Genomic DNA, 6245 nt, shown 5'->3' with positions numbered 1-6245 from the left:
CGTGCTTCTGCCAAGCCAGCAATAACAAAAACTTATTTTTTGCCAGGGAAACGGATATGAGTCAGGCAGCCCATCAGGAGTAAGGGGGGCTTTACCACGCCGCTGCGATTTGTACCGCTCCGCTGTTTCCCCGAGCTCTAAAGACCTGCCAGGAGGTGACAAAGGCGAGACAATTTCGAGTTCACAGTCCTGTGTCCTCGAAGCATAACAGCATGCCATCGACGGGGACTCTCAGAGGCTTTGGGCTGCAAAGTCAGCGGTCTTTTCCCCCAGGTCCACTGAGGAGGGGGACATGGGGTGAGCAGGAGAGCAGCAGAGAGATGAGGCGCTGGAGAAAGCAGCAGCCCTTTCCCCAGCTGTGAATTCCTAAGAGGATTCACCCACAGCTCCCTCCTCACACCGGCATGGCATGTCGGCAAGGGGCCCAGGGGCGGGAGGCAGGCTGTGCTGGAGTGCCAAGCTGGCCATGGGGATGAGAGCATAAACATCCCAAGTGAAAACCCTTTGTGCCCTCCTGCCATGGGCTGCCAGGGTCTTTGCCACGCACGCAGACCCTGGGGTGAAGGGTGGGTATGGAAAACCCATTTGGTATTGTTTGTCGCTCTCACTGTTGAGGTGTGAGCCCTGAGGAGGCCTGCACTTCCTCTGAGGCGTGAGCAGGAACACAGATAACCTGTTCTTTGGGCTGCAGGCCTCGGGGGAAATGTTCAGATGGAGCGCTGAGCCCTTCTGACTCCAGCTATCACTCATCTGACACTGCCAGTAACCCTGCAAGTAAATACCCACTGGCAGGGACCCAGGGACACCAGCTCACTTGAGTTGCTACCGAGAACAACAGCAAGGAGGTCTCATCAGCGTCACAAAGATGCCAAGATTCCCCCCCACCTCCCTTGGTGCTGCTTAGCAGACAGGGGGCACGCAGATGTGAGTCCTTGGAAAAGGTCTAGCATTATGGACTAAAAATATTTTGCACATTCCAAAAGATAAAAGTCAGAGGTTTGAAAGGTGAAAAACCCCTTCCTCCAGCCTCTGGATGCTTTTCATGCCCACCCCTGGTCACTTTGCTCTCCAAAAAAGTTACACTGTGGCCTTTAGCCATTTCGGCATGAGTTTGTGTCCTAGTCACTTTCTCTTTCTTGCCTCTCATTGACAAACATGAAATTAGAAGGGGGCAGACCCTCCAAGTTAGAGGAAACAGGGCTGGGTCCAGACCCCCAAGCCCCAAGGCAGTGCCACCCCCTCCTGTCTGGCACTGCTGTGCCCTGGCTTCCATTACAGCAACTGTGCAGAAACAGGCACACAGCCCCCAGAGCGCCCGAGCCTCTGAGATGGAAAAGTTTGCAAAGCTTGGAAAAAGAAAAGTGGGCCTGCTGGTGGGTCCATAAATTAGAGACTCATTAAGAAGAGGCAGGAAGGGCTTTGGGGGCCTGTGCCTTTCGATTTCTTGTTGAGCTGGTTTATTGCTATTGTTTCTATTTCATACGTTTATTGCAAAACCAATAAAAATTATCTATTAAGAGCAGGAAACTCATCTTTTGACTTGTTGGTTGAGGTTTCTACAGAATAACCTTTAACTGGTCCAACATGTCTGCAGGAGAGGAGCAGGCCCATGCAGACACCTCCAAAGGTCAACCAAGCAGAGCGTTAGGAATGCCTAGTCCTTGGGGGAGAGGAGGACACCCCCTCCAGAACCCGAGCCAGCGGGGAACCATGCTGTGCTTCATTCACCTCACATTTAAAAGTTTTTAATTTGTTGAAAGCATTTAAATTTTTGGACTTTTCACCAAAATATGCTTCTTATCTGGGTTCTCTTCGAAAATGGGGAGGTCAGGGGCTGGCCTGGTGGCATAGTAGTTATGTTTGCACGCTCTGCTTTGGTGGCCCAGGGTTTGCAGGTTTGGATCCCGAGAGTGGACCTACACACCAGCTCATCAAGCCACGCTGTAGTGGTGCCCCACACTCAAAGTAGAGGAAGATTAGCACAGAAGTCAGTCCAGGGCCAATCTTCCTCGAGCAAAAAGAGGAAGATTGGCAACAGATGTTAGCTCAGGACCAATCTGCCTCACCAAAAAAAAAAACAGTGGGAACCATACTGGGCCTCATTCTCACGTGGAAACAAGTGTTTCCAGCAGGGAGACAGTATCTTGTCTTCACAGAGCTCGTACCCTCCTGCCCCACACAGTGTTCAGCTTCTTGCTATATATTTACTTGCCTGCCCCTGTAATCATGTAAGTTTGCAACTCCTACTTTAGAAAAGGACTAGGTTGGAAGGGGGACAGCTAAACATTTCATTTATGGAATTACTCTTGAAATAAAGTTTTGTAAAAATGCATCCAAATCAGACTGATAAGATTTCTCTTCCAAGATCCCAGAAGGAAAGCCAGGGTCTTGTCCCAGCTGGATAGGAAGGGAGCTAAGATGGGTTGCATGCCTGTGTGCCTGGCTCAGCACTCCTTTTTTCATATGCATTATCTATTTCCATTTCACCTAAAGGACAACTGAAGCTGGAAGATGTCAGTGATGTGCCCAGGGGCAAAGGATAATATAACCCTCAGCCCGAGAACACCAGTCCTAGAAGAACCCCGTAACCATCTCTCCAGTTTTGAAGAAAGAACAGGAGGTCCACAGTGTTATTCTCCCAGGCCCTGAGAAGATGCCCTTAGGGAAGATTCACAACCAATTGAGGGAAAATCCACCCAACTGTGACTCAAGTTAGAACTTGCCTCCGGAGTTACCAAAACCCCTAAATCTAGTGAAAGGGAACCACAGGGTCTTTAATAATCACTCTGTCAGGTCACGGGATGGTGACTAATGGGCCTAGAGGAGGAGACGGTGAAAAACACTCTAGGAAATAAATTTGGGTGATTAAATTTCAAGGCAGTTCATGGAACAGCAACCTGAGGCCTAAACTAAGCCATCAAGTTACCAAGAGAATCAAGATTTCAATTTAACCACTGCTGCCCAGGAACCAAGCCTGAGTCTGCAAAATCGTAGTGGGTTAGGAAAAGGCAGCCCCCCAAAACCTTTCTGAGTGACTCTGACACCTTCCTAACTCCAGCCATTCCTTCCAAAAGGCCAGCTAGCAATAAGTGGAAGAAATTATCGCCTTTCCCTGGTTATTACATAATTCCGAGTCTTTAAGTAAAAAAATCTCCCCCGAGTAAGGGAGATGGGAGTGGGGGAGGTCCTCCAGTCGGGCGCGGGCTAAAGCGTGCACAAGCCTCTGAGAGACTCTCAGTTTACTAAACTAACAGGAGAAGCCCAAATTCCTCCAATTCTCTGCTCTTTCAGTAGAATGCCTGTACCCTGATTGGATCTCATCCGCCGACAGTCATGGTCTAGTGTCTGGGGCATAATCCCCCTCTAGCTGAATCACACCCCAGGTGCTGTTAAGCTTTACAGGTGAACATACCCTGAGCTCTAAGGTAAGACCCCTAGGTCTGATTCCCTGTCAGATACTATGCATGCCCACTGCTTATAGTCCCCGGGGCGTCACTTTAACTTGGTTGTTTCTTTTTGAGCAAAACCAGGGAGCCAGGGCAGGCCAATGAGACGGAGGAGCCCAGGCAGGAGGGCTTAGTAACTGCAGCTGCTCGTGTCTCGCTCCCTTTCTCAATCTCCCCCTCTCTCGAGGTTTCACCTCTCTCTGCCCTGGCTCCACCAGCTGCTTCCTGCAAATCCACCTGAGACAGCTGCTGGCCCACCATGCTAAATTTCCAGGGGCCCTGGAACCCCTGAGTCTCTTGGCCCAAATGTGGGCAAATCTCAGGCATCCAGACAAGGCTGAGATTGTTCAAAAAGCACTTCACTAGGAAACTGGGGGGAAAGCCAAAAAAGTAAATTACAAAAGCAGAGCAACAGACAGCTTATAGAGCACAGATTCCTTCTCCCAGAAGGACTCCAGTCCCAGGAAAATTTGTTGCAAGAATAAGTGAATAAGAAGGAAGGGAGGGAGGAAAGAAAAGCTAAGGTTGCTGGACACCCACACCCTTGCTTCTCTCTTCCTTAATTCTTTAAGGTCTGGTTACAGAACAAAGATGCTCACAGTTTAGCCAGAGATAGAGGTTAACACCAACGCCATGCCAGATTGAGCTCTTAGTTGCTCTCAGAACCTGCCACCCAAGTCCCTGCCTTGATCTGGGTTGTGTGGCATGTCTGCTCCGCCCTGTGGTAGGGGCTCCTGACCAGGCCCCTGGACAAGGAAGGCACTCTTCTCTCGCCTTCTCCTCACAAAGGCTCCAGGCTGCCCCTTCCAGAGAACTCAATGAATGCCATCTTCTCCCCAAGGCTGCCTCTGCCTTTCCTTAAAGTTAAGATCTTGGTCTCTTGGTCTGGTTAGGTGCGGGGCCTCTTGAGTTGGGGGCTGACTGGCAAGACAGTGGTGGAGCCACTATCTTAGGAGCCTTTTTCCTCTGAGCTCCCAGCCCTGGCAATTCCCTCAGGTGCCCCGTCCTACCCCATTCAGATGCCTATCCAGCCCAAATGAACTTTCTGCATTCTATCACTACAGTGGACTGAAAAAGCACAAATATTTCTCCACTATCAATAAGAACTTAGAAGTTGTTCTCTCAGAGCACTTCCAGAAGATGTGAGGCATATGCTAGTTGATGCCACTCTCTGCCATCTCTAGATCTAGGCTCAGCAGAGTTCCATTTCCACACATTCCATCGCTTATAGGAAATTTCCATCTGGTTGATTCATCAGCATCTCAGTGTCCATTATCCAACTCACCTCCAACCTAATTTGTCATCTCACCATTGCCAGGTAGCTGGGATCTCTTAGTCCAACTGTGAGTTTGGGGTTCAAACCCTGGTTCTGTCACCTATTAGCTGGATAATCTCAGTTATTTTAACCTGAACTGCTTTCTTTCTGTGAAATGGGTTTGACTGTTTGTAGCTCCCTCTCATGGCTGATGTGAGAAATTAATAAAATGACATCTGTAAAACATCTAGCATTTTGTAGTACATCTAGCAAATTGTAAGAACGTTCAAATAGATATAAATATAGAAATACTCCCTTTCCTATGCAAACTGATGCTCCATAGCAACTCTCCAATATCCTTCAGCAATGCCATTGTTTCCAGAAAAGTCTGCCTCCTCAGAGAGACGGTGATGCCTGCAGGAGTATCCTAGATCCATGTGACAGACTTCTCATTATAAATTAATAAATTCACATTCTGGTTTTAGGCATTGGTCTTTCGAGCCTGATGAATATGCTTTTATTACCAGGACAAGGTTCTGTTTCTGGTGGCAGGTAAGATGACTTTTCAGAGCTTGTAAGGCTGAGGGTCAGACCTTGGACCAGAGAAAAGTCTCCAAGTTAATGGCTGGCCCCTGAGAAACCCCCCCCCCGCCCCAGGAGACAGCCGGCCCCCCACCCCCCAAGACAACTGCTCACCTCTGTGTCTGACACCCCAGTTTGCTGCCTCTTCTCCCATTTGGAACTGGTCTACACTGGGCATGGGGGTTCACATATAGTAGGTGTTTAGGACCCACTTGTCTTGTCAGCATATGGCTAGGTAGACGGTTGAGTGGGTCACCGGGAATTTGTGCCTCTTTCTGAGGCAGGGAAGAAGCAGTGGTGGCCTAGCAACAGGGGAATCTGCCTAGCAACAGGGGCAGGAGGCGGGGCCTGCTGGAATCCTGCAGAATGGCTGTCGGAAAGGAGACTTTTCTGGATCTTGTCAAGCTGGGGTCTCAGGCCAAAAAGAGAAAGCAGGGCCAGAGAGACCAGGAGAGAAGCGTGGGAGGCAGGACAGGAATAGAGTCAGCATATTTGGAAACGTTCAAACCCCAACTGCAAAAAGCCTCGTGCCTTTCCCAAAGTGTGCTGGAGCAAAGAGGAGCCCTACCCCACCCCTACCTGAGTGAGCTGATGCCCCAAAGTGGCCAAATTTGAAGAGCATACCACCTTGTCTGCCCTCCAATTTGCAAGGGTCTATGTTACAGGATACGCTTTCACATAGGCTGTCAAGTCTGGGATTTCTTCAACTCAGAAAGCCACAACCCCTCGGAAAGGATGAAGACCTATATTCACTTATAATCAAGCCAGAGGCAGAGTAAGCAACTTTCCAACCCAGTCTGTCTAGGGCAAGGAACCATTAAGAACTCGGGACTGGTCTGGCTTGAATCACTTCCCTCCTTCGCTCCTTTTCACCCATCACAGGACAAGGGCTTGGACATCCCCTCCTGTGAACTTCCAAGACCCTCCCCTGAAGAGAAGAAAAATTGTCATCAGCCTTTGAC

At 49.4% G+C, this 6245-nt stretch overlaps 1 long non-coding RNA gene across 1 annotated transcript; it reads right to left on the bottom strand.

The window, feature by feature from the left end:
- Nucleotides 1-5180: 5180 nt before the first annotated feature.
- LOC139083757 (uncharacterized) lies at nt 5181-5582 on the bottom strand. Its single transcript, XR_011540757.1, has 2 exons — nt 5398-5582; nt 5181-5294 (listed from the first exon to the last, which is right to left on the bottom strand). It is a non-coding gene; the product is annotated as an uncharacterized lncRNA (long non-coding RNA).
- Between the last annotated feature and the right edge of the window lie 663 nt (nt 5583-6245).

Source organism: Equus przewalskii, chromosome 1, assembly GCF_037783145.1.
Source record: "Equus przewalskii isolate Varuska chromosome 1, EquPr2, whole genome shotgun sequence".
In the NCBI taxonomy this organism is placed as follows: Eukaryota; Metazoa; Chordata; class Mammalia; order Perissodactyla; family Equidae; genus Equus; species Equus przewalskii.
The sequence above is the reverse complement of the archived record's forward strand: the minus strand, read 5'-3'. Positions and strand labels throughout refer to the sequence as shown.